Source organism: Meles meles, chromosome 2 (genome assembly GCF_922984935.1).
Source record: "Meles meles chromosome 2, mMelMel3.1 paternal haplotype, whole genome shotgun sequence".
Lineage (NCBI taxonomy): Eukaryota > Metazoa > Chordata > Mammalia > Carnivora > Mustelidae > Meles > Meles meles.
The window spans coordinates 109298553-109326409 of NC_060067.1; the positions used below are offsets into that span (position 1 = coordinate 109298553).

Genomic DNA, 27857 nt, shown 5'->3' on the forward strand with positions numbered 1-27857 from the left:
GAAGTCTTTGAAATCTGGTATGCATTTTATACTTATAACCTACCTCAGGTCAAATTCACCACATTTCCAATGCTTGAGATTCATATGCTCAAATGAGGGAGATTTCCTGACCTAGACATAGCCACTGTGTTTAATGGCTACCAACTAGGTCCAAATAGTGTAGGGACCCCAGATCTGGGATTTAGTAACTCCAATACCCAAAACTGAAAAAGCAGAATAGGAAGATAGAGCAATATCTTAAAATATCAAGAGTTCAGAGCCAGTCCTTAATGATGAGATCAAATGTTTGTCAAAACTATCCAATTCTTCAAAATGAAGTGTCACCTTTATCATCATTTTTTTAATATTTTATTTATTTATTTGACAGAGAGAGAGAAGTCACAAGTAGTCAGAGAGGCAGGCAGAGAGAAAGGGAGAAACAGGCTCCTCACTGAGCCGAGAGCCCGATGCGGGGCTCGATCCCAGGACTCTGAGATCATGACCTGAGCCGAAGGCAGAGGCTTAAACCACTGAGCCACCCAGGCGCCCCTATCATCATTTTTTAAATTTTATTTTTTCAGTGTTCCAAGATTCCTTGGTTATACACCACACCCCATGTTCCATGCAATATGTGCCCCCAGGCTTACCTATCCCCCCATCCGCCTCCCTCCAAAACCCCTCATTTTGTTTCTCAGGGTCACAGTCTCTCATGGTTCATCCCCCCCTCCTATTTCCCCCAATTCACTTTTCCTTTCCTTCTCTTAATGCCCTCCATGTTATTCCTTATGCTCCACAAGTAAGTGAAACCCTATGATATTGACTCTCTCTGCTTGATTTATTTCACTCAGCATAATCTCCTCCAGTCCCCTCCATGTTGATACAAAACTTGGGTGTTCATCCCTTCTGATGGAGGCATAATACTCCATTGAATACATGGACCTTATCTTCTTTATCCATTTGTCTGTTGAAGGGCATCTTGGCTCTTTCCACAATTTGGTGACTGTGGCCATTGCTGCTATGAATATTGAGGTACAGATGGCCTTTCTTTTCACTGCATCAGTATCTTTGTGGTAAATACTCAGTAATGCAATTGCAGGGTCATAGGGAAGCTCTATTTTTAATTTCTTAAGGAATCTCCACACCAACTTGCATTCCCACCAACAGTGTACAAAAATTCCCCTTTCTCCACATCCTCTCCAACACTTGCTGTTTACTGTCTTAATTTTGGTCATTCTAACTGGTATAAGGTGGTATCTCAATGTGGTTTTGATTTAAATCTCCCTGATGGCTAATGATAATGAACATTTTTTCATGTGTCTGTTAGCCATTTGTATGTCTTCATTGAAGTGTCTGTTCATGTCTTCTGCCCATTTTTTGATGTGATTATCTGTTTTGTGTGTGTTGAGTTTGAGGAGTTATTCATAGACCTTGGATATCAACCTGTTGTGTTTGTTAGAAGTCCTAGAAACAGCAATCAGAAAATAAATAAATAAATAAATGGTATTCAAATTGGTAAAGAAGAAATCAAACTCTCTCTCTTTTTGCAGATGACATGATTCTTTATATGGAAAACCCGAAAGACCCCACCCCCAAACTACTAGAACTCATACAGCAATTCAGTAATGTGGCAGGATACAAAATCAATGCACAGAAATCAGTTGCTTTCTTATACACTAACAATGAAAATATAGGAAGGGAAATTAGAGAATCGATTCCATTCACTATAGCACCAAGAACCATAGATACCTGGGAATAAACCCAATCAAAGAGGTAAAGGATCTGTACTCGAGGAACTACAGAACGCTCATGAAAAAAATTGAAGAAGACACAAAAAGATGGAAGAGCATTCCATGCTCATGTATCAGAAGAATAAACATTGTTAAAATGTCTATACTGCCCAAAGCAATCTACGCTTTCAATGCCATCCTGATCAAAATTCCACCAGCATTTTTCAAAGTGCTGGAACAAACAATCCTAAAATTCATATGGAATCAGAAAAGACTCCGAATTCCTAAGGAAATGTTGGAAAAGAAAAACAAAACTGGGGGCATCACGTTACCTGATTTCAAGCTTTACTACAAAACTATGATCACCAAGACAGCGTGGTATTGGCACAAAAGCAGACACACAGACCAGTGTGACAGAGTAGAGAGCCCAGATATGGACCTTCAACTCTATGGTCAAATAATCTTCGACAAAGCAGGAAAAAATATACAGTGGAAAAAAGACATTCTCTTCAATAAATGGTGCTGGGAAAATTGGACAGTTATGTATAGAAGAATGAAACTTGACTATTCTCTTACACCATACACAAAGATAAACACTGGATGGATAAAAGACCTCAATCTATCAAAATCCTAGAGGAGAACATAGGCAGTAACCTCTTCAACATCAGCCACAGCAACTTCTTTCAAGACATGTCTGCAAAAGCAAATGAAGCAAAAGCCAAAATGAACTTTTGGGACTTCATCCAGACAAAAAGCTTTGCACAACAAAGGAAACAGTCAACAAAACAAAGAAGCAACCCACAGAATGGGAGAAGATATTTGCAAATGATACTACAGACAAAGGGCTGATAGCCAAGATCTATAAAGAACTCTTCAAACTCAACACTGTATCATCTTTATCAATAAAAACTGCCTTAAATTATCTGTCAGTTTCCCTGCTAGACATTCCCTCTCTAATTTTCTTTTTGCAAAAGATTACCACCACATTTTTAATTTTAATATGCTACACATAAACTCAGCAGCTATTTGTGCTTGGTATGCATAGTGAGATTAATATTAAGAACACAGTTAAGGATGAAGTAGGACAATTTTACCTACCACTCATCAGGTTGCAAATACGTAAAGAGGAACCACCTGTGATTCAAATAGGGTCATCACTCCCTTGATCATACGCTATTAATATTTCCTTGAAGCTATTTTCTAATAAAACTGCTCAAAGAACAGGAATAAGCTTATTAAGAGGGAAAAAAAGTTAATTGGTTATGATGTGAAAATCAGGCTTAGGTTTTAAAGTCCCCAATCTACAGCATATATTTAAGTAGTTACCAGGTGACTGGATGATATCTGCTAGAGCAATCATTCTTTGTTAAATTAATAAGTTCTACTCTTATAACAAGGAGGGGCATTAAAGATAACTATACATATTAGCAGAACATTATCCATAACAAAATGTATACATGCTCACAATGCTCCATACCAACTACATTAAAACTGAAATAATTGTATTTGTAAATACAATTTAATTGGAAAATATTAAGTAGTCTCATCAAACAGATCAATGTATTCAATGCTTTGGCACACATTTGCATATGAGTTTATTTTAATAGGCTCATCATAATATAGTTCTATTAAAGCACCTTTACTGTTATGAAATAATTATCACCTGATCTTACAAATTTGCAAATCAAAACTGCCCCTTCTAAGTCAAACGCCACAAAATTCTCTTGTTATGACGTATTACCTGGGATAGCTGCAGTAATTCTAATGGTGATATGAAATACCCTCTACCCAGATGACAATGCTGGCCAGGCTCTTACCCATTCATTCATTCATTCACTCACTCACTCATTTGTGTATTATGTGTTTCATTTGCATTGTATCTGCATTGAATCTGTGACTTTTTGTCAAGGTAGATGCACAATTAGGCAACCAAAAAGTCATTATGAATTATATTTTTCAGATCTCTTTTCTCCTACTTATATTTCTCAACTTGAAGGAGATTTCCTCACCACAGCAACATATTCTGAAAACTCTCTTTTCTGTCCCATCCATTTTATTCATAAAATAAACTTACCTTTCTCAAATCTTCTCTAAATGTTCTCTGAGGGATTCTTCTGCAAGCCCTATCTGAAAACCTCCCTTCACACTCTCCTTCTTATCTTAATTCCCTATTACAAAAATCCCAGAGAACCAGGCAAAAATCTGCAAAGAAGCCAAGCAAAGAGAAATAAATGAGATGACAAGGCCTCTAACCTCTTTTAAAAATAGGAAAGATAGGGACTTTTTTTTTTTTTAAGATTTAGCTATTTATTTTAGAGAGAGAGCATGAGGGCAGGGGGAGGGGCAGAGGGAGGGCATCTCAAACAGACTCCCTACTGAGCAAGGGGCTCAATCAGGGCTCAATCTTACAACCTTGAGATCACAACCAAAGCCAGTATCAAGAGTTGGATGCTCAATGGACTGAGCCACCCAGGAGCCCCAAAATAGGGACATTTATAATTCAATTACTTTTTGTCCCATTTAATAAGCATTTAACAACTAGAAATAAGTGCCAAAAAGCAAAAATGAAATAAAGATCCATGCTTTTAAGGGGCTTCAGTCTAGTGTTGTATATATGTATATGGGGGAAAAGGTGAGTGTTATTAAAATAATTTCATCTAAATTTTATTAGTATCTGTATGAATGCAATTACTGCAAAGGAAGAAGAATGGGAAAATTGACAGCATTCTGTAATGTAAGATATGAAAGAGGAGCAAAGGAGATACAACCTAGATGATTCCCAGATGGATGCCTCTCTTTATGACTGGTTGAATAGTGGTATCAGTCGAAGAAACATAAATGTGAGAGTGAATCTGTTTAGTTTTGAAGAAGCAGAGCTGGTAATATATATTTATACATATGTATAGCCACATGGAGATGCAGTACGATTTAGAAGCTTGACTCTCAGAAGAGATATCTCAAATGGAAACTTCGCCTGAGACATCATCAGCATAGGCATAGTGGTTAAAGAGAGTGAACACACTGTCGCAGGAAGAGCTCACACAGTAGGAATAAAACAGTGGATAATTGTAGGAAAGAAACTGAGTGTTGCTGAAGGGAAGAAGGATGGAGGGATGGGATAACTCGGTGATGGACATTAAAGAGGGCATGTGATGTCATGAGCACTGGGTGTTATACAAGACTGATGAACCACTGACCTCTACCTATGAAACCAATAATACATTATATGTTAACTTAAAAGAAAAGAATAAAACGGTGAAGAGCGCCCACAGGTAAAGAATGGGCAGAAGGAAAATCAAGATTGAATAGCCACAGGTGACAAGCCAAGAGAGAGAAATGTCACAGAGGCAGAGGGAGGTGCCTATCACTAGAATGCTCAATTCCTGAATCAAACACGAGAGCTCCAGTCTAACAGATAAATACTATTTATTTGATAGGAGCTCTACTCCAAGCTCTCATGAGATAAATACCAAAAACCAGTTCTGAGCATTTGTGAAGGGATCATTTTAAGCACCTGAAATGTTGGAGAAATAACATAATGGGCATTTTATCTAGGCATTTCCCTAGATTCTAATGCCTGCATTAAGAACGTTAATGCCCGCATTAAGAACATTAATCCCTGCATTACTACTATTAGGAAGCAATATTCCTGAATCCATCTCATTTTCCTGCAGAAATGCCTTCTTTGAGTGATTCTTTATTGTTACTTCCTCAACCTTTGTAGATAATAGATATACAGAACTCCATTTTGAACAATATAGATGTGTTCTTTGCCAGATATGTTGTCCCATAGCCCTTATATAAAGACCCACACAATGGATGCCTTTTTGAATTTGTGCCATTAAAGTTTGTTTCTGCTGATGATCTGATATTATTTCCTTTATAGGACAACATGAAACCAACATATCTTCCATTTTGCTGAAATTATCAGGACACTCAGGATTAAATCTACATTAATCCATTAATTTGATGTCTGGTAACAAAAAGATTTACCTTGCTATTTTTGTTTCTTTTTAAATTGTGTTTACATGTTTAAAGCAAACTTAAATACTTCTTAGATTAAAAAAAAATCAGCTCCTGGGGCACCTGGGTGGCTCAGTGGGTTAAGCCGCTGCCTTTGGCTCGGGTCATGATCTCGGGGTCCTGGGATCAAGTCCCGCATCGGGGGTCTCTGCTCAGCAGGGAGCCTGCTTCCCTCTCTCTCTCTCTGCCTGCCTCTCTCTTAAAAAAAAAAAAAAATCCGCTCCGATTTCCCCTACCCTCTTATTCTCCCCCACATCTCTACCCCAACAAAGCTAGGGCACCTTTCCACGGTGGCTCCTAGCAATTGTTATAATGCAGTGAGTGCTTGTCTTTCTTGAAAGAAGTCCAGATATTAAACTACATTAAGGAAAGATTCTGAGCATTATCATGTCCTTGGTCCCTTTCACTATGTCCAGTGGCAAATAACTACTACCCGGGATAATGATGAATCCTTATCATCATTGAGAGATCTATCTCAGCACCATAAATAGTCCCTTTGGGTTGTTCAAGTCATTTGCATAACTAAAAGATATGGCAAAATAGTGCAATTGTTTTTTATCTCCACCCATAGGATATTTGAACACTTATCAAATAAAATCTCAAGAACATTCTTGAGCATACTATATTTCTTGATTTAAATATAAAAGTTATTTTAAAATTACCTCTGTGTGTGTGTGTGCGTGCATGCATGTGTGTGATACCAACATTTAAATTGTTGTAGGTTGCAGCAATGGATGCCACTGCTAGATGACAGTATGAAAAAATAAAGGTGTAGAAAACCTAGATTATGCCAAAGGGCACATGCAGGGGATGCAAGAAATAAAACCAACATTGGTGGGGTGGAATTCGATTTTGAGGAAAAGTGAATTGGGGTAAATCAGAGGAGGAGACGAACCATGAAAAACTGTGGATTCTGAGAAACAGAGCGTTTCAGAGAGGCGGGGGGTGGGAGGTTGGGTGAGCCTAGTGGTGGGTATTAAGGAGGGCACATATTGAATGGAGCACTGGGCGTAGTGCATAAACAAGGAATCTTGGAACACAGAAAAAAATTTTTTTAAATAAAAAAATTTAAAAATTTAAATTAAAAAACAAATAAAGTGGGGAAGGTTTGGTACGGTCAATGATGGGGTTTATATAAGTTTCTAGAGGTAAGGCCTGCATTTTGAATAAAAGTGAATGCCCATTCTTTATGATTTTAATATCCTAATCCTCACATCCTGCTTGTCTGGACTTACTCTTCTTCTACACCCTTTACTTAATAGTTTTCCAATTATATTTACTAATTAAGGTTATATGTTCCCTCAATATATCCCTCTTCTGACATCAGCTCAGAGTCCTTGAAAATCTGTGGTGATGTTTCCCCAGCAATTTCCCTGGTGGTTCATTTTGTTCTATTCTCCAAGTATTCTTAGTTTATGATTTAATTTTATCTGTACTTTTCCTCTCTTGGAGTTGAGCCAGTGTTTTAAGCCATGACTCCAAGAGATACCAAACAAATGCTGGCTGAGTGAAGCAGCAACAACACTGCTCAAACTCTAAGTTACGTGTGCTTCTGATCGCACGTGCCCGCGCGCGCACACACATACACACACACACACACACTTCTCTTTCCATAAGTACACAATAATTCCCTCAGCACTCTCTTCTAACATATCCAAGGCTATTTTAAATCCATTTCCTTGAAGGAAGTTTTATCCAATTATATAACTCTTACCCACATGTACTTCTCACAACCTCACATTCACATAGCTAACTCTGTCATTATCGCTCTGGTTTATGGTCCACCACCCTTCTGAATCTAGTATCATCCATGCATTCTAGGGAAAACTATCCTCAGTGACCCATAGATAACTGCATTTTCAAGACCTTTCCAGATAGCCTTCACCCTCTTTTTTCAGTCACATGTAACTACATCTAATTCCCTGACTGTTCTAGACTCTGGATATTACTACCTTCCCCAGAAATGCTCTTCCTCTTAGATCTTCATCCTTCAAAACTCTTAGTCTTATGATCTTCTCTAAAGACCCCATAACATAACTCAAGTGTCACTCCTTCTGTAGCTCATCGCACATTTTACATTACTTTATTATAACTCACTGCATGTTGTAATTACTCTTAATATAAAAATGTATTTTTATATTGAACCTATGCTCTTCATATTTATATAGCCACCCACAAATCCCTACCTGAAAAGAATTCTATCACGCCATAGTGATAACCTATGTAGACAAGTAATAAATGTTTGTGAAAAAAAATGATTGATCTTAATACAATTTCTTACATATCAAAATTGCCAAATCAAGTTATTAGCTTCTGTTATTTTTTTAAAGATTGCATTTATTTATTTATTTATTTGAGAAAGGGAGAGAATGAGAGAGCACAAGTCAGGGGGAGGGTAGAGAGAGAGGTAGAAACAGACTTTCTACCGAGCAGGGACTCTGAAGTGGGGCTCAATCCCAGGATCCTGAGAATGTTACCTGTGCTGAACGTAGATGCTTAACCAGATGAGCCACCCAGGCACCCCATTAGCTTCTGTTATTACTCACACTACTAAGTAGGAAGAAAATAAAACTAGCACTAGAATTTAATGAAACCAACCATAATCATGAAGCCTCATTTAAAAATTTATTCTAATTGTCCCAATAACCCAGTCATATAACAATGGTGACATTCATCCATTTATGAAGTGAATTGTTTGTTGAACACCTAGGGTATTCCAGACACTGTGAATATGTCAGAAGCAAAATGACAAACCCAACTGCCACTTAGAAATCAAAGAAAAAGATGAAAACTCATACAATTAGCTAAAGCTAGAGTTAAAATGATTAAATGGGACTGGGAAATACACCTATTATCCCACATGTATTTTGCTTCTGAAAAGAAAGCAGATATGTTCTGCAAAAGTTAGATAACAGAAAGGAAAAAATTTTTTAATTTCCTCACTCTTTGTCCCACTCCGAAGGAGGATACGAACCAACCAACACATTGAGCATGAAACCTGCTGCTGTGTGGATTCTATTTTTTTGAGGCAAACAAGATGATATTGTCATGCTTCTCCTTCCCCCAGGACATCATACTGCTCTTTCTATATCCATCTAGAGGATACAACACTCAGAAAATAACTGGCCAGAAAGTAGGAACAGGTCTTAAGCACAGGCATGTGCTTATTAATATTATTAATATCTATATTAATTATTAATATTATTAATATTAATATTAATTACTAATATTATTAATATTAATATTAATTATTAATATTCTGAGTACTACTCTTTTTCATCCAGTTCACCAATTCAATTCATTATAAAAGGAAGTTGGGTGGGGAAGTTCAAGAAGGGATATCACGTGTTGAACTTCAGTAGGGTTGCATTAGGCAAAAGGCTTTCAAACTCCAGAAATGGAAATAAAGACTATGTGCAACAATTTGCTCTTCTCTTGTCATGCATCTAAGATGGAACCAACAGAACAAATACCCAAGTGGTTGGTGAGTGAGGTCAAAGGCAATCATTATACTGTATTTGTTTATAAACTCCAGGTATAGATCTATTCCTTCAAGGAAGAGACAACAACAAGCAAGTTAAAGATATCCTATGCAGTTCAGGAGAACATAGCATAATGATGAAGACTCAGAAGAAGAACATAAGTCTGAAAGAAATCCACCACAGGAATCAGGGATAAGCTTGGAAAGAATGTAATCTCTATATCATGGAGAAACCCATATGACCCCACAGGTTAAGAGGAGAGGATGACAGCATGTGAGAGCAAGTGATTTGAAGATTCCAAGGGAATCAAATACAATAGAAGGATTAATTTTTCTTTGGAGGCAATAAAGAGTAGGGAAAAAAGAGGAAGAAGACAAAATATGAAAAAATGTCTATAATGAATACAGAAGATGTATTATTTTAATTAGAAAAGAAAAACCCATACAATTAAAGACACTAATAAATTTTAAAATCTTGATAAAATGAGTGACTTTATAGAGAACTATAAGTAGCTCAGACTTACTCAAGAAGGAATAAAAACCTGAAACTGCCAAGAATATCATTTTCTTTTTTTATATACTATCCTCTAGCATAACCAGCCAGGGGCTAAAACAGGTGCGAATTCACTGCAAGGAAAGAAGCCCTCATCCTACTCCCTCACCCAGCAGACCAGAGTTCTCTAATATTCCACACCAAGCCATACTTAACCACCCACCACGCATTGTAGACGTGCTCTTGGCTCATCTCTTCCTGAGTGCCTTGGGAAGAAGAGTGTTGTGGTTTGAGAGAGAATTTAGCTTCTCCTGAGCCTCCCTAAACTATACTAATCGCCCAATCTTGCTGTAAGTTTTTAAGGACACTCCTGTGCATCCTTTCTCCTTCATTTGTAATTATTTTTCTGAATCCCCTCTTCTCTTCTCTCATCAAGATGTATTAGTTTGCTAGAGCTTCCATAACAAGGTGCTACAAACAGGGAGTCTTACACAATAGAAATTTCTTTCCTGGTTCTGAAGGTTGGAAGTCCAAGATCAAGGTGCTGGCAGGGTTGGCGTCCTCTGAGTGCTTGCTCCTTGGCTTGCAGATGGCCACCTTCCTGCCACATTTTTTGAGTCTCTTTCTGTATATCCCAGTCTTTTGCTATAAAGACATCAGATTGGATGAGGTCTACTTAAAGCCTCTTGTAACCATATTTACCTCTTTAAAGACCCCATATCCAAATACAGTTATATTCTGAGATACTAGGGATTAGGGCTTCAACATGTGAATTTTGAGAGGACACGAGTCAGCTCAATGTACCACAGATGATCATAGCAAGTTTAGGTTCCCCAGCTGCTTAGCCCATGACCTTCCTCTGCAGTGTCTACTCCATTTACTCTGTTTTGTCTTTGTCTACATGTGACTAAGAAAACGTTGCCTCTTACCTCTATGGATATCAAATTTCCTCTTTTACCAAATAAAAATTTGTCTTGATAAAATTTGTGGTGTCCTAAAGCCTTAACAGAATCAAGACCCTAAGTCATTGTGTATAAATTCAATCAGATGTTACAGTGAGAGGGTAACATGCTGAAGAAGAAAGTGTGAAAGCTCAAAACAAAGAGGGCAGGGGCCATCATGGCACCAACCCCTTGTCTTCCAGGTTACAAAGGCTGCAGGTTGATACTCATAATGGCAGCTTGAGGGAGCTGTGCCCAGCACTTGCAGCTTTGCTTTGGTAGGTTGAGGGAATTTCCTCTGGATCTTTCTTTTTTAGCCAACCACCTATGCCATCTCCCAAGTTTCCCTCACATGCAAAAATGCTTTGTGTTGCAAGAACTCTGTCTTAATTTACCAGTTTGAAAAGTCTGCTGTCCAGTTGATGCATTAAAAGCCCAACCCTTAAGGAAAGTTCTATTATGTTTATACATCGGTCTATTTTGAAGCCGCTGTCTTTTCGATCAGCCTATTATTTTTAAATTGTCTAATGCCCAAACAAGATACCTTGGTATAAAAAGCAATGCCTTTAAAATACAGATTATTTTTTCAGCCAAGCAGATTAATCTTTGAATAATATGAGTGTTCTAAGAAATTTAAAATATCATATGCATTATCCTCCGTATCAACCATTTACATTTGACTGCCGTCCAGTGTTAGTCTGATTGATGTGCTTATGTAGATTCCGTCTCCACAACAGTAGCAAAAACAACCATAATAAGGTGGATGGTTAATTTTGTCTAACAACTTGACTGGGCCGTGGAGTACCTACCTATTTGGTTAAACATTGTCATAGTCCATTCAGGCTGCTAGAACAAAAATGCCATAAAGTGAGTGGCTTATAAACAACAGAAATTTACTTCCTGCTCTTCTGAAGGCTGTTAGTCTAAGATCAAGGCACCAACAGATTCTGTGTCTGTTGAGGACCTGCTTCCGCTGTCTTTTTGCTGTAAGCTAATGGGGTGGAAAGGGCAAGGGTTCTTTCTCTTTGGGGTCTCTTTTATAAGGGCACTAATCCCATCCACAAGGATTCCACCCTCATGACCTAATCACCTTAAAAAAAAAAACCACCTCCTAAACTATCATCTTGGTTTTAGGTATTTAACATATGAATTTTGGAGGGACATAAACATTCAGTCCTACATGTGTGTGTCTGGATGAAATTCACATCTGAACAGACAAGCAGAGCAAATCAGATCACCCTCCCTGATGTGACTGGTGCTCATTGAAGCCTGAATAGAACAAAAGGCTGAATAAGAAGAAGTGTTTCTGCTTGACTCTCTTTGAGCTGGGACATAGAACTTCTGCCTTTGGACTCAGACACAGATTATAATTCACACTACTGGTTCTCTTGGTTCTCCAGCTTGCTGATTGCAGATACTGGACTTACTTCTCAGTCTTTATAGTTGCATCAGGCAATGCTGCATAGTAAATATATATGTGTAACCTATATGTATATATATATGTATGTGTGTACACATATATGTGTGTAATACACACACACACACACACACACACACACACACACACACACACACATCTTGTTTGCTCTGTTTTCCAGGCTACTTCAAAAGCTACCAGAATAGAGCCCTTAGTAAGTCCCAGGCATCATATTACGGTCTTTACATTAAGTCCAGGTAGCCTGGTAAGCAGCTATAATGTAAGTACTCTTACTATCTCCATTTTTGCAGTTACATAGAAAACGAATCTCAGAAAGATCGGGCAAATTTCCTTAGGTCAGAGTAGAGATTCCAACCAACCCTGGTGGTCTGACTCCAGGATTCTGAGCTTAAACACTTGTCCAAACCAGCAGAAGCCAGATTAGCCAACAATTTCCATTCTGTGAATTCTCAGTTTTAGGCCCTTGGTTGAATCACGTCCTCAGAATCAAACTCCGCAACTTAACTTTCTCATCTGTAGAATGGCAACTACAGACGATGCTGTGAAAAGCAAGGAGATGACACACATTTCATTACTATTGAGGTAGTCATTGTGGTCACCCTAGATCCCTTGCTTAGTAACTCTTATTGTTATTATTGCTAATGATTTGTGTTTGTTATACCCTGTGTTATCACTAATTTAATGGTTAACCCTCACAACTCTGGACGCTTCATTAAAACTATTGCACGCTGTCATCATCTTAAGCAGCTCCATTGTAAATGAAGCTTTATCACCTATTGCTTATTTCGCAGCCTTGGCTCTGCCTGAGTCCTCAACTAGAGCAAAGAAGGAGGGGAGGACAGAGGATCAGGGTGAAGTGCCAAGTGACAGAGGGATAGCTTGGAAAATGCTTCGGAGTCAAAGAGCTCTCTCAGGAAGTAGAGCCAAGGTTTACGTTGCCACCAGACCACATCTAAGAACGGAGGCAATTATATTCCATTCTGTCTTAGAGTTTGGAGGAAGTGGCAAAGGCAACCCAAACAGGCCCAGTGCCCCCATCTAAATCTTTTCTTTGAGAATGGTACAATCCAAGTAGGCCATCCAAGCAGGGATATTAATGAAGCCACAGTAAGCATTTAAACATTAATCACAGAATGTCCATGTTCACCACCAATTAAGCATGATCAGTGAGGTAAAAATCTTTCCATCTCACCTGTAGCTTCAGAGTACTTGGCTGTTTGACTGACGGACTTCCTACCTGGGTTCGTTCTCAGGCTTGCTTAGAACAGCGCTGCTGTTTTATCAGCTCTGCTTCCTTTCCCCCCACTCCCATGCCTCTGGGAAAAGGTGGGGGGTATTTTTCTAGCTAAAGTCAAAACCTCAGTTGGCTGCGTGCAACACTTTTTTTTTTCTCATCAGCTCCCACTCCAAAATGCTTTAATCCAAAAAACTGTGAGTTGCCATGGTGACTCCTATTGTAGTTGCTAGAAGCTTTTATAAGATGCAGTCATGCTCTTATTATATTTCAGTTTTTAAAATTTCCAGCAACAACAACAACAACAAAATAAAGCTTCATTTGCTACAGTAGGAAGCGGAGTGCTTAGCAATTTGCAAGCAAAATGAAAAAGAGCTGAAAAGCGGGAAACATAGGGCCCCCCCGCAAGACCCTCAGGGAAGAAAACCTTCAGTGCAGACTGCAGAGGGGAGGTATTTCTAAAAGAGCAGATGCCAACACAGAACACAGATCCTCCTGTTCTCTCTAGCTTAAAAGATCTTCTCAATTTCCAGAGGTCTAAATAACCGACAGAGTAAGTCAGACAAAGGAAATCTCTGATGTGCACTTGAAAGACCAGCGGTCGGCAAACTACAGCCCAGGGGCCAAATATGCCCTGCCACCTGTTTTTTTAAATAATTACAGCACACAGACACATCCATTCCTTTATGTATGGCCTATGGTATCTTTCATGCTACAGTAGAAGAGTTGAGTGGCTGTGCAGAGACCTTATCACCCATAAGCATAAAACATTTACTATATTGCCCTTTACGACAAAGTGGGCTGATCCCTGCTCCAGGGCTGGGGAGTGGTAAAAGAATTAGGGAAAGAGAAGGTGGCCAAGCACATTTTGGAATCCCATTTGGATATCTGCCTTGCTTTTCCATAACACCTTATTTTAACTTGGATTTCGAGCTCTAAGAAAGTCAACTTCCCTCCTGTGTTCGCTCAGGTCCTCTAAGGAGCAGATGCCAAGATAGGGTTAGACTGCAAGAGATTTGCTGGAGAATAATCCTGTGAGGGGCAGAGTGGGGGAAGCTGGAGGAGGCAGGGGAAGGCTTTGGAGAGGGCTGCAGGTGGGACTCCAGCAGAAGGAGGGGGAAAGGAAAGAGAGTCTCATACTGCAACACAGCTCTAAAGGTTTCAGCCAGGCCTCCAGAGTCTGCAAACCAAAGTCACCCACGAGAGGAGTCCTGCCCTTACAGGAATGGATTTGCCCCAGACCAGAAACAAGTTCAGAAGGCAGCAGCAAGACCTCCAGCACTTATGCGTCCCACAGCAGTTCCAAGAGAAGGGTTCACCTGGTCCTCACCTCCCTTCCAGACCATTACTTCAAATTTAACTTACATCCAACTCGCTCCTGACTGCTGAGAGGCGGATGTGTGTGCAGAGTGCTACGTTAAGTACAGTAATGAGGAAGAAGAGGACAAAGGATAAAAAATTCACTAAGAAGTTCAAAGAGGGTGAAGATAACTTTGGAATTGTTGACCAGGGAACTGTGACCTCTGACTTTTCTCTGTGATCGTTTGGTAGGATCTCGGAGCAAAGGTAAACCTGGAAGACGCTCCTCCTGACTTCATTCTAAGCCGTCTGACTAGACAGCCCACAGAAGGGTCTACCGTGTGCTGGTTCTCAAGTTCCTGTCCCATGGGCTTCCTCTGTACGTGCTGTCTAGAGAGCTGGCCCACTGAGGGAGAGCAGATATTCTACACATGAAGTGGGACAGATGTCAAACTGCTTTCGAGTTTCCAACTATTATTCCTGCTTTACAATGGAAACAGGCAATGATGAAAAAGGGATTTCAAAAAGAGGGATTCATATATTATTTCACACAGTACAAAGGTTTGCCTCCTTTCTTTTCTTTCTTTCTCTTTTCAACCTCCTTATGTTAAAATCTGACTGAGGAGTCACTATGACCGTTAACTGATAAATCATATAGCCCAGCATCACTCCAAGAGTGCCAAAATATTGTAAAATAAATAAGGCAATGAATTGGGGTTGAAACCGATCATGCATGCTTTCTCTCTGTTCTAGCAACTTGAAAGGATGACCTGGAATCTCAAGAACATTTTGGCTCTTGCTTAAAAAGTGGAATTCTTCTAAAATAGCTACTTGAGTTTCAGAATTAAAAGACAACTTTCTTCCATGAAGGAAAATCAGCAAGTTAGCCTTCTCCTTCCACTGTTTTCTTACTGATACTTTAAAGATCAAACCATCAGACCCAGATATTTGTTCATCTGGAACCTAGGTCACTTTTCTCGTGCCCTTGTTCCTCACTGCCATGTAACAAGGTACTGCCACACTTGTCCTCCCCCCTTCAATTCTAGTTGGTATTAGGAAGGAAATAGAAAAAGGACAAATAGCTTTCTGCTGCTCTTCAAAAGTTAAAAGCTGGTAGCTTTCAGGGTCTCCCACCATAATATTCTTTCCTTAGTAATGACTTTCTTAATGAGAGCTTGCTGGTAGAAATTCTTGTTAATACTACAGAAAGATACCCAAATATCCAAACTTTCATTTTTCATCCATTATACAAACAGCAGTAAGAACAATATTAATAAGCATCGTATTCACAGATATACTTTTCAGGTCAACCACTCATACCTTATGTAAGACCCAGAACTTACTGATGAGAGTAATTTGGTAAAAATGCATTCTGAAGTTGAGCCTCCCACGATCTCACCACCTACAGAACCCATTCCAGGAAGAGCAAGGGTGTGGAATTCAAATTTACTGGAGATTAATCAAACATGAATAATTTTAAAAGATCATAATTAAAATTAATAAATGATTATGCCATCAATATATGAAGAACTCTATCCTTAATAGATTTCTCTTTCTTCAGTCCTACCTATTATAGAACAAAATACAAACCTGTACACACACATATATATAATACATATTATATACAAATGTTCACACATATATAGAGAACTCTATTTATAGATATGACTATCAGTAAGAAAGTTATTGATTAAGGAAAAATCAACAGATATTTTCCTGTGCTGAAACCTACTTCATTTGAGGTCAGTAGTTTCCAAACAATTTAGTTCCATATGCCTTTTAATTGTTTGGTTTTTTTTTCTATGAGTCCCAGGTTTTGAAATAGTTCTTCAAATGACTGGCCCTAATTAAACAGAAATTCATGCTTTCCATTTCTATTCATCAAGGAACACGTAAGTGTTCTTCAGAGCTTCCACAACAGCTTACAATAGTTACCTTATCACCGTGAGTTGATATAATTTTAGCTTGAAGACAAGAGACACAGTTTCAGCCAGCAGCTAGAGCAGCTTTATTGAAGGTAGATATAAGGTTGTTTTAAAAAATAATGAGCATCGCCTGCAGGTTTCCATTACTAACTTCACAAATCCTGGAAAAGCCAGAGACACTGTATAGAAATGATACTCCAAAACAACAGAGCTCTTTCTCAAACTCTTCTCCACCCCAGTATTTGAGAGATACAACCCACTCTTAAAAGTTACTATTGATCACAGTGGCAGATGCTATCCATGCCACCCCACAGGCAAGAAGGTGCTAGAATCTGGGGGAGAAAATGGGGCCTATTGGGGGGAGAGAGTGTGTGAGTTGAAAAAGTGTCACAGGTGACTTTGATTCAACCTTCATTTCATCTTCTTGGTTGAAAAATGACTGCTGGAAGTTATATAATTCCTGAAGAGAAAGGGAGTTTATTCAGTTATGAAACTTAAAACCTTTTCTATGAACCTGAGATGTAGCTAGATTACTAGAGAAATTCTCACGATCTGAAAAATTTTCATTAGTTTCTCTGAACTTTGGAAAAGACAAATCAAACCTTCAGTCACTCCTGAAGTCCAATCACTCTGGGAAGAGTACAGTGTGGCTCCAAAATCCTAAACACTGAGTCTGGTGGGTAGAACATCAATCACATTATGAGCACTCAAAGATGACCCAACACTCTCAAAAAATACAGGAAGAGGGGCTTTCAGGGACTGTGGCCAATTTCACCACAAATTCCTCTACATGCTCTTTTCATTCCAGCTCCTGGGTGGCCTCTTGCTTTGGAGGAAGCTACTTTGAATTTCAGATGCTAAGATAAAACAGCATGAGGATACACACTGAATGTGGGAGGCAGACCTTATTGTCCCCTTCCCTGTGATTATGAAAAATGCCTCCCACACTCCCAAACTTAACATTCCAAATGAAACAATAAACCTAAAATCCACGAATCTATTTTGGAAAATGGTAGTCTTAGATGTGCATGAAGTTGATTTTTATTGAACTTTGATAATCTGCCAGTGTCTTCATCATATTTTCCAGGGAGCTTATTATTAGCTGTACTCAAAACACATGGACACCTTGAATACATTAGAGTAATCCCCATAGCTTTATCTTTCAAAAGATTTTGAGCTAGAGCTTTGGCTAATTTTATTTTCCAGTGGAAGTCCAATCCTGCCAAGGATTCAAAATTGGAAACATTCCCAAAACCAAACCCATTTATTTTCAATACATTATCTTCCTCCTTAGAGTGTTGCCAAACATAAGAATTGTGCAATTTTTAAGCTTGTAGCTTAGGAAGTTAGTTTCAGGTAGTTGATAATTTGTATTTATGGAGCTAAGAAAGATAAAGCATAGAAGAAGCTAAAGACATAAATAGAAGGTAGCATAAACAACTGATTTCCAAATTGAACAAGCAGGTAAATTATATCTAAATAACAGAAGGGATATAGTCTACAACCACCCAACTTTTTTTTTTTTACATTGGAATTCCCTGCATAGACAACATAATTATACAGAGATGTGCTAGAATAATTGACTCACTCAACAAAATACATAGTGCATCAAAGCTTCCTTACTCTGAGACTCTATTTCACACATGAGGGAATAAAGACAAAGAATGCTTAAATGCATATTTCAGGTCACACCATGTCAGACTCAGGCCTTTGGGATTTAATTTCTTTCCATTACCATATCTAATTCCATCTGAAGATCCAAAAATGCATTTGATTCTTTATCAAAAAGTACAGAAGTGAAATGAGGAGTAGTGATTCTGGATGCAGAGGTGACCAAAGAACATGACAAGTAATGATATAGGAAAGACGAAGTGTTTATTGTATGGGCTGTGGTTGTGCTGTTAGGTAGAGGTCATTACTTAGTGGGGAAAACTTCTGGAACTAAAGCTCGTTAAAGCAAAGTATCAATTATTAGCCATCAGTAGAAGATTGACTGCATGTGTTATGTTACAGAATAAAAATGACATTGGCTACTCTGCATCTGCCTGGATGCTATTCCTCCACTTTGGAAAGACAGAATTGAGAAGAGCTTTCTCCAAAATCAGACATTTCCAATGCAACGTAAAGTTCTCTACATGGTTACATTTTAAAGATACGGTAAAATCTTAATAAATTTTGTTTCATTTCATGACATGTGATATAAATAAACTTAATTCCAATGTTGGTACAATTGTATCTGAGCTTCTGGCAACCCTCTAATGAATGATACTTCATTAAAATATTGGAAGAATAGGGACACTGGGGTGGCTCAGTCAGCTAAGCAGCTGACTCTCGGTTTCCACTCAGGTCATGATCTCAGGATTGTGGGCTCCAGCACCACGTTGTTCTGCATCAGGCCCCACATCGGCTGGGTGCTGCGTGCAGAGTCTGCATGAGATTCTTTCCCCCTCCCTTTCCCTGCCCCTACGCTCCTCCCCGTGCTTGCACTTTCTCACTCTCTCTCTCCCCCTCTAAAATAAATCAATAAATAAAATATTCAAAAATATATATAAGAAGAATAAACTTCTAGCACTCTTAAAAGCAACTAGCACTTACTACATTGTATTGAATTGAGTTTTATTAGAATATATTCCCTATGAGTTCCCTAAGGACCCTAACAGTGTCGTAGTCACAGAATTTAACATTGAAACTCAACAACATCAAATCTCTCTAATATTTAGGACAATGATTTTTATTCAGTTGAGCTGAATATAATCATCTTTTTCTAAATGCAGAGGATTGGGTATAGATTAGATGTTTGCATTTCAATGTGGAAATTATCAAGAAAAGTAAATCAAAAGAGGATCCGTTGCTATTTTCTGAGGACAGTGATGGCTCATGTGGAAGAGTTAACTGCCGCCTGCCCCCCCTAAATTACCAGAGTCTAGAGATGACATTGAGAAATGGCATCACAGTCACAGATTACATTTTCCAGCCTCCACTGCAAATGGGGTGAACATATGACTAATCCTCATTGGATTACTACATCAGTGAGAAATAACGTCCCTCATGTTGACCTAGACCACAAAATATCCCTAAGCCTACCAATTCTGTTTATGAAACTCTATACACAAACATTGTTTTCCCCTGGATACACCGAGTAGGGCTCACAACCTGTCACAACCTGTCACTCACAAATACTGCTTTCGAAGTACTATATTTAAGCAACAGGATCTGCTACTTTCAGGTGAATCCATTATCAAAGTGACTCTGTTGACATTTTTGCTGGTGGCAGATTTTTGAAGTGTTTATTCAAATCTTTATAAAATCATTATTTTTTCTCTCCAGTCAAGTAAAGGTAGATAAGTAAAAGTTGACTTTTCTCGCCCCCCACTCTTCATTCTCCTCCTGCCATCTCCTTCAACTTAGATCCTCTAAATATTTAGAGGTTTTTTTAATCCAAACAACTTAAATTTTAACTGCATTTTTATAATAATAAAATCAGTACTTTTTCCATACCTGATACATTGTTGACAACTGAAGAAGTAGGTATTAGCTTGGGTGGGATTTATGATTATGTCGCATTCTCCACTGTCTTTATTACATAGGGAACTCCAACCTGTCAGTGAAATCGACTTTTAGAAAATATGGCTCTGGTGCTGATCCTTTAATGAGACGGTAAATAGGCTGCCTTTGGAAACTAGAGTAAGTCTTTGATGTTATAAAGATGTACAAATCAAATCTCCTTTGTACATATTCCGCACAAGTTCAGATTTATGCCTTTAATAAAGCCCAGCAGTGATCTGGTTGCATGTCTGAGAACTGACAATGTGTAGTAGAATTTTCCCTGTGGGCACTATTTGCTTGCAAGCCATGAGAATAGAAGGCTACATGGTCCCAATAGAGTAAAAACATTTTCCAAAACCCTGCTGGGTAAATCAACAGTGAAATGGACTTCTAATAACGAACTGGGTGTTTAAAAACTCTGGAATAACTCAGCGATCATTTCTATCTGCAAACATTTGTTGTTGGCTAAGTACTATCATATTTCAAGAAATGGTAATATCTTGACGATTTGAATGAAATTTGGCTCCACTTACGTTCTGGAATTCTATCTGGCAAAGAGTTACCACCTAGCCCTCTAATCAATGAACTATGCCTAGTACCTACACCTGTAATACTACTAGTGGGATCTAAGGCCCCAAACTCCTCAAGGTGGATTATAAATTCCTTTATGATTTAGGTAAGTGTGTTTTCTAGCTCTTTCTCTCATACTGTCAGGCCTTCCCATCATCACTTTACTTTAGCATGCATACATATGCACACACCTTCTACTCCCCAGCCATATGAGCTGTTGGTACTAAGTGCATATATTCTTATATACACCTACTTTAGTTCTCAGCTTGAATAACATTTCTTCCAGAAAGCCATCTCTCATAGGTTTAATTCCCTGAGAAGAACAATACAGAGATTATCCCACTAGGGGACTTTTAGGGAACTCTTAAGATCCATACCTGTGGGAGTAAAAAGAAGAACACAAGATTGGACAGAAGTATAGCTATGAAATTTCAACACAAACCTGAGCTAACTCCAGAGGAAATTTTGAATCTGACTATTGGGGAGAGAGGGTCAGGAATTCATACCCACGTGAGTCTGGCACTGGGTATAGAGTGCCCAAAGAAGGAAGCATAATCATGAGCAAGGCACACTCTCATCAGTCAAGGCAGTATATGAAGGGGGGGTCTCGAGCTGCAGGCCTTCTGCCAAGGAGGACTCTCAGCCACGAAGGGATCAGTGATTCCTTCTGGAAGGGTGGTTGGGAAATTTGTCCCAGCATTTACTACAGCCCACGTCTTGCTCTGCTCTGATCCACTTCTTTCTAAAATACTTCATATCAAATACTGAAAATATTTCATATCAAATTCACAAGATGCAATTAAATCATTCTGTACAGAGAATTATATAGCCTCAAATAAAGGAGTGAGAATCCCTCACAAGAAGTGTGAAGAAAATAATTTCAAAGAAGGAGAAGATGTTAGCAAAATGGAAAACAAATACACAATAGAGAGGTTTACAAGTAACTGAAAAGACTATTAAAATTAATAGGCTTATAGAAAAAGAGAGAAAGTAGCCAGTTTAATAGTAAAAAAGCATGGCATCATTATAGAGGCCACAGACAAAAATTTTTAATTTGTATAAAATAAATTCTTAAGACATTTTAATGTTAAATTAATGAGGTCAGCAAAGTAAAACTTCCCACCACCAAACTCCAGGTCCCGATTATTTCACTGCTGTTCTACTGAATATTTAAGGAAAGATAATTCTAACTGTACACAGGCTCCTCCAAAGTCTTGAAAAAGTTTTCTGTTTCTGAACAGATTCAACTGATTTTAAGAATTAGTATTTCCTGGTCCCCACAATGTCAGTAAAAGGGAAGGAAGTTAGAGGCCAATCTTACTCATAAATATAAATAGAAACTTTCTAAATTATTAGCAACTCAGAAACACCAATGTATGTAAAGAATACTCTATCATGACAAAATTGGGTTTATATGCAAATTATTAGTTTGGTTTAATATTTAAAAATCTATCAGTTTAAGTTTATTAAGTCAAATGACCAGCAGACATATAATACATAACTTCTAAACTAATTAATTTTATGATCTTGATAAATACAAGAAGACAGAAAAAAAATGGAGGGGGGAAAACAATGGCGAAAAAGAACACAGAATAAGATTGTAGAAATCATTCCAGGTATATCAGCAATCATTACACATACAAATGCTCAAACTTGCCAGGTAAAGCAGTTTGTCAGATTAGAAAAAAATCAAGACCCAGAAGTAACCAGCACATTATTTAAATATATCAAAGTCAGATTCCCGCCTCACGTTGAGGTCTTTTATCCATTTCGTGTATATCTTTGTGTATGGTGTAAGAGAATGGTCGAGTTTCATTCTTCTACATATAGCTGTCCAATTTTCCCAGCACCATTAATTGAAGAGACTGTCTTTTTTCCACTGTACATTTTTCCCTGCTTTGTTGAAGATTATTTGACCATAGAGTTGAGGGTCCATATCTGGGCTCTCTACTCTGTTCCACTGGTAGGAATCTGTCAGAATCATGGAGGAGAACATAGGCAGTAACCTCTTTGATATCAGCCACAGCAACTTCTTTCAAGATATGTCTCCAAAGGCAGAGGAAACAAAAGCGAAAATGAATTTTTGGGACTTCATCAATATCAAATCTTCTGCACGGCAAAGGAGACAGTAAACAAAACGAAGAGACAACCCACGGAATAGAAGATATTTGCAAATGACAATACAGACAAAAAGCTGATATCAAGGATCTATAAAGAACTCCTCAAGCTCAACACACACACAAAACAGATAATCATGTCAAAAAATGGGCAGAAGACATGAACAGACACTTCTCCAATGAAGACATACAAATGGGTATCAGACACATGAAAAAATATTCATCATCACTAGCCATCAGGGAGATTCAAATCAAAACCACATTGAGATACACCTTACAACAGTTAGAATGGCCAAAATTAACAAGACAGTAAATAACGTGTGTTGGAGAGGATGTGGAGAAAAGGGAACCCTCTTACACTGTTGGTGGGAATGCAAATAGGTACAGCCACTTTGGAAAACAGTGTGGAGATTCCTTAAGAAATTAAAAATAGAGCTTCCCTATGACCCTGCAATTGCACTACTGGGTATTCATCCCAAAGATACAGATGTAGTGAAAAGAAGGGGTATCTGTAACCCAATGTTCATAGCAGCAATGGACATAGTCGCCAAACTGTGGAAAGAACCAAGATGCCCTTCGACAGATGAATGGATAAGGAAGATGTGGTCCATATAAACTCTGGAGTATTATGCCTCCATCAGAAAGGATGAAAACCCAACTTTTGTAGCAACATGGACGGGACTGGAAGAGATTATGCTGAGTGGAATAAGTCAAGCAGAGGGAGTAAATTATCATAAGGTTTCACTTATTTGTGGAGCATAAGAAATAACACAGAGGACATGGGGAGATGGAGAGGAGAAGGGAGTTTGGGGAAATTTGAGGGGAGACGAACCATAAAAGACTACGGCCTCTGAAAAACAATCTGAGTGTTTTGAAGGGGTGGGGGTGGGAGGTTGGGTGAGCCTGGTGGTGGGTATTATGGAGGGAACATATTGCATGGAACACTGGGTGTGGTACATAAACAGTGAATTCTGGTACACTTAAAAGAAATTAAAAAAAAATACATCGAAGTAACAACAGCAGTAAGAACTGAAAAATAAAAGTTGCTGCCTCTGAGGAGCTTGATTAGGACAAAGGAGCAATGGAGCTAGGAGTTTTCTTCTGATTTAAAATTTTTAAATATTAGGGGCACCTGGTGGCTCAGTCCTTAAGCCTCTGCCTTCAGCTCAGGTCATGATCCTAGGGTCCTGGGACTGAGCCCAGCGTCCTGCTCCCTGCTCAGCAGGAAGCCTGCTTCTCCCACTCCCACTCCACCTGCTTGTGTTCCCTCTCAAGAAGTCTCTCTTTCTGTCAAATAAATAAAATCTTTTAAAAAAATAAATAAAATAAAAATTGTAAATGTTAGAAATATCTTCATGTCACTACTAGTATTTATCAATACCTCGGTCTCATTTACTTCCAAATATTCCAATGATTCTCTCATTTTAAAAGTTTGCTTAAAAGTTTTTTTGCTTATCTGATTTTTAATGAGTTTGAGTTTTGGTTCTTCTGTATTGCCTTATAACTATGGAAACAAATTCTGTTCCAAGGAGTTTTAGAACAACTAAAGTTAGATTCTCGCTCCCAGCAATTTTTCTTTTCTTTTATTTTCTTTTATTTTATTTTAATTTTTTGCTCCCAGCAATTTTTGAAATGAGAGTGACTATGGTGGACTGTTGTCTAACATATAAGCTTTCTTCATTTGCTGACCAGAATCATAGCATGTCAAAGACACCCAGAAAATTCTGGAGTTTCTGAGACTCCAGCAAAAATAAGCCAAATATCTCAGTTTAAGCCCAGTGGTAATCACCAAACCTCAGATTTGTGTGAGTGCCTATATATCATATAAATCTATTGGTGTGGCTAACTGCATATAAGAAACTTTCCAAGAAATAAGATCTAATGAAAGTCTGAGTAGAGCAGGGACTGTGCATAAAATACATAAACTTACCAGTAAGTTTTCCTGAGTTGTGTGGAATTGGTATATATGTGTCAGAGGGACCAAGTGATTTGATGAATCAACTTATACATTCTTTTTATCAAAAAAAAAAAAAAAAGATGCAGGGGCACCTAGGTGGCTCAGTGGGTTAAAGCCTCTGCCTTTGGCTCAGGTCATGATCTCAGGGTCCTGGGATCGAGCCCCGCCTCGGGCTCTCTGCTCAGCAGGAAGCCTGCTTCCCCCTCTCTCTCTTTGCCTGCCTCTCTGCCTACTTGTAATCTGTCTGTCAAATAAATAAATAAAATCTTAAAAAAAAAGATGCAGTGTTTCTATCAATAGAAAAGACATTATAAATGAGATAAGATAAATTATTTTAAACAATAATAAATAGCAAACACTTCTCTAATGTTTGCCATATGCCATATCCTCCCATCTATGTGATTTTTATACGTTAATTCATTAAATCTTCACAACCTCTGAGAGAGTTGCTAAATTTATACTCATTTCATAATTTATACTCACTTCAGAACTTGTCCAAATTTACCCAGGTAAGAGGTGGAGCCAGCTTTGAATACAGGCATGTGACTGCAGCATTTGTGCTCTGAACCACCGTGACAGATAGATAACACATAAACATTATGGAAAGTTGGGAAAGTGGAGGAAAAAGTCACCCATGACCCCTTCAGTCTTATGTAACCACTGCATATTGGATACTTTTTGATACTCATGATTTTGTATCATGGTTATTTTTTTTAATATTTTATTTATTTATTTGACAGAGAGAGAGGTCACAAGTAGGCAGAGAGTCAGGCAGAGAGAGAGGGAGAAACAGGCTCCCCACTGAGCAGAGAGCCCGATGCGGGGCTCGATCCCAGGACCCTGAGATCATGACCTGAGCCAAAGGCAGAGACTTAAACCACTGAGCCACCCAGGCGCCCCTGTATCATGGTTATTATAGGACATATTCTGCACTTGGAATTCATCAATTAACATATTATAACTATTCTTTCCATGTTTTTGTATAATCATTATAATATGGTTTATGTCTTCATATTATCCAATCCTGCAGATGGAATGATTCACTTAACTGCTCTATTATTGGACATTAGGCTGCTCCACTATTTTCCTCTTGTATGTGTGTATATAACCCTATCCTCAGCATCTTCACGAACACAACTTTTACCATGTGTCTAATTGTTTCCTCAGGAAACATATTCAAAACTGGAATTGTCAAGTGATCAAAAGTTTTTATAATCCACTTCTTTTCTTTTTTTTTTCCACTTCTTTCCTTTAAAACACCTGAAATGCTTCTATTTTTCCCAAGCATTGTGTGTTACTAGGTTGTTAGTCCTCAAAATTAGTCAAATACTAAACCCCTCCGTTACAACTGCTTCATGTCAGTCCTACCTGGGGATAGCAGATTAGAAGCTCTAATTTGTAACCTTATTGAAAATCACTAATCTTTCTTTTTAAGCTGGCAATAATGTTATCCAGTTCCTTTATTTGGCACACAGAATTTTATACAGAAGAATACAATCTCTGCCAGCATAGCAGAGTCCTTTTGTTTTGCCAAAGGAAGATTGAAACTGATGATTTTCATAGTTGAAGAAGATTCTGTGGAGACATTTCCTTGCCACAGCAGGATCAAGCAAAGCTGCCATGAAACCATACCCATTTTAATTGTACTTGCTCTGCCCTAAAAGCTGACAAGTAAAGCTCCAGAGAGCTAAGAATTTCAACTTCTCCTTTTTACTGGATCAACGCATACTCACATAATAACCTTTTTGTTCTGGGCCCAGTATTTTGTAAAATTACAGAGAAGACAATTTTAGAACTGAAAAAAAAAAACTTGTCCAACTCCTTATTTTATAGATGAAGAACACGAGGCCCAGAAAATTGAACATAAATTTTTAGACATACACAGAGAATTAATGGCAAATTCAGGCTGGAACTGAATGTCTTCACTCTTATTTCTTCTGTCTCCACTTTGAGAATTGGTACCAACAAAGTCCAGGAAGACCTAATTCCAGAAAAAGTAAGGACCTGCAATTGAGGAATCAGGCTCAATCTTATATCAAGAATACATGATATTAAACAAAATTTTCTGTAAAGGAGGAAAGGTAAGTCAATAAACTTGTTGGTGTATCTTGGTTATCACATGGCAAAGGGCATATGGACATGATATTAATTAATTTAGATCACAGAATTTATTATCAGGATGACCCACTATAACAGAGAAATAATTGGTCTTCCTGAAATATGTAAGATAGAGCCTATGATGAAATTATTTTTAAGTAATTATTACATCCCCAAAGGAATAATTCACTAACATAGGCATAAGCTGATTCTCAATTTTTAATTACTACAAGTTAAGCAGTATTAGTACAGGTGAAGAGCTTTCTGAAAGTTCAGAGACGCTGCACCATCACCGTACTACCGTGCTACAGAGAGCAGTGTTTAAACCTGTAACATCAGCTCCACCTGGCAACTTGTTTAAAAACACAAAATCAGCCTCTTCGAAGCCTATCTGCAAAGAGAACCCAAGACTGTGTTTTAACAAGGTCTCCAGGTGATTCCTATGCATGTTAAAGTTTAAGAAGCATTGTTATAAAGGCAACCTTCTCAACTGTTTTGCACAGGGTGACTGCATGGGGAACTTTTAAAAATAGTTATGCCTGAGTCTCATCCCAGGTTCATATTTAATTGTCTGGAGTGTAGCCTGAACATTGTCATGGTTGAAAAACAATACTCCCATTAATTCATTTAGAGACTTTGTGCTTGGTTTCTTTTTATAAAATTACTGAGAATAGCCTTCAACCTACCCAGCTCCCCTAAGGTTTAGAACAGGGGTGTCCAAAGTGAGTGAATACAACACAACCATTAGAATATAGAATAAATATCAGAACTTCTAATTTTATTTCTTTTAAATTTCAATGTTTTAACATTTATTTTTGCCTGTGTTTATGCTCTCTATAGCATTAATATAGTAACACATACCTAAAATTTATAAATACAGAGGATGCCTTCTTTAATTATCAGAACTCATAACATAAACTTGAATGTGCATGAAAATCACCTGGGAAATGTACTAAACTACAGATTCCTGGGACCTACCTGCCAGAGATAAATTCAATTAGCCTGAGCTTGTGTCCAGACATCTACACTA

The 27857-nt window shown here is 38.2% G+C and overlaps 1 protein-coding gene across 2 annotated transcripts in view; it reads left to right on the forward strand.

Annotated features, from left to right (window-relative positions):
- The window catches only part of EMCN (endomucin), a 125240-nt gene extending 118899 nt beyond the window's left edge, over positions 1–6341 (forward strand). The window contains exon 12 of one of the 2 annotated variants that reach the window (XM_045998366.1): positions 5593–6341. The gene's annotated coding sequence lies outside the window, so the exon portion shown is untranslated. Of the gene's footprint in view, positions 1–1526; positions 1547–5592 lie in introns of those variants that run through there. The other variant, XM_045998368.1, reaches the window with a different exon arrangement.
- Positions 6342–27857: the final 21516 nt, after the last annotated feature.